The 1,359-nt window shown below is 57.8% G+C and overlaps 1 protein-coding gene across 1 annotated transcript in view; it reads right to left on the reverse strand.

The window, feature by feature from the left end:
- RSPO1 (R-spondin 1) overlaps positions 1-1,359 on the reverse strand; it is a 16,256-nt gene that overhangs the window by 13,152 nt on the left and 1,745 nt on the right. The window lies entirely within an intron of this gene.

The following is a 1,359-nucleotide window of genomic DNA, read 5'->3' on the forward strand; positions in this document are numbered from 1 at the left end:
GTCCTCGTGCTTCTGCCTTGTAAAAGCTCAGGGAGTTTTTACTGGGAGATTTTTGCTTGCAGTAGCAAACAAATCAGATTGCAGACCAGTGATTTCAGACCAGACCAAGTTTCAGACCAAAGTAGGAGCAGGTGGGACCAAGAATGCAGCTCTTCCATCAAAAGAGCTTCTAAACAACCCTTGAAGGTCACATTGCCATGCAATGAAGTGTCCAACAGACTTCTGGGGAGAGACGCAGCACTGATGCACGCTGTGCTGGGGTGCAAGCGCCACTCGCTGAGACCTGAGAGCACAGGACCACAGTGGTCAAGTGCRAAGTCAGAGCATCCTCCCACCGAAGCATGCACCTGTTCTGGGCAATGTGCGGTTCTCCTCTCAGTTCAGCATAAATGYGTCCAAACAAGGGCAATGTCATACAACTAGCTTTGAATGCATGCTTTTCACAAGCAAAAAAAATCTCACAGGAGCCCAGTGAGCAGCAAGCCACTGTGCTGATCTGCTTCCCCAGCCAAAGGTGGAGATGAAGCATGGGGCTAATGCCCCAAACAGCACCTGGGACTCTCCACACAGCGCTGCAGTCACGTGCAAAGGAAGCATCTGCCAAGTGCGAGATTCCTGCAAGGGTTGCCAGTGCGCTGGCTCTCCCCTCAAAACACCACTGCCTCGGAAACCTGAGCCATGCAGAGCCCCAGAGAACAGTGCTGTTTTCAGGAGCAGAAGGAAAAACACAACTGGGAAAAATAAACCTCAGTTTTGGGTGGGACAGGGAAGTCAGTTAGTGGAAGGCAGTGGGCAGGGACAGTCCGAGTCTTCTCCAGAGCAGGCATGGGTGCCAGCTGAGCTGCACCCAGGTTTGTCCTGTGCCTCTCGGAGGGGCTCGCAGCAGCTCCTGGCGCCAGCCAGAGAGAGGGATGCTGCTGAGGCAGCRTCGGTACAGAGGGACCCAGCGGCGAGCCCTGGAGAGCCCAGCACGAACGGTGCCACCGCAAGAGCGCTGCTCAGCACTGTCCCTAGCACACGGACCTCCAGGTTAGAGGGCTTTCTGCGCTGGTCCAGGGCAAGGCTCCGTCCCTGCCGTGCCGTGCCATGCAGCGCGTGCTTCTGCCCGCACTACGAACCCAGGCTGCATCAGCCGTCCCTCCTCCCGAGAGTCAGCGCAAAGGCACGCAGCAGCCCGAGCCCAYGCGACACCATGGGGATCCAGGGACGAAAGCTCCCCAGACGCCCRCCTTTTGGGTCATGCCGCCGTCCCAGCGTGGCCGGTGCGGAGGACGGTTTGGGCTAATATGCACATAGGAGCTAATCCGAGCCTTCCCCTTGCTCCAGACCTCCGGAGGCGGCAGAGGCGAGCGGAGCCCC

The sequence above is a fragment of the Rhea americana genome, unplaced genomic scaffold (genome assembly GCF_003343005.1).
Source record: "Rhea americana isolate MKP2758 unplaced genomic scaffold, rheAme1 scaffold_331, whole genome shotgun sequence".
Taxonomy (NCBI): Eukaryota; Metazoa; Chordata; class Aves; order Rheiformes; family Rheidae; genus Rhea; species Rhea americana.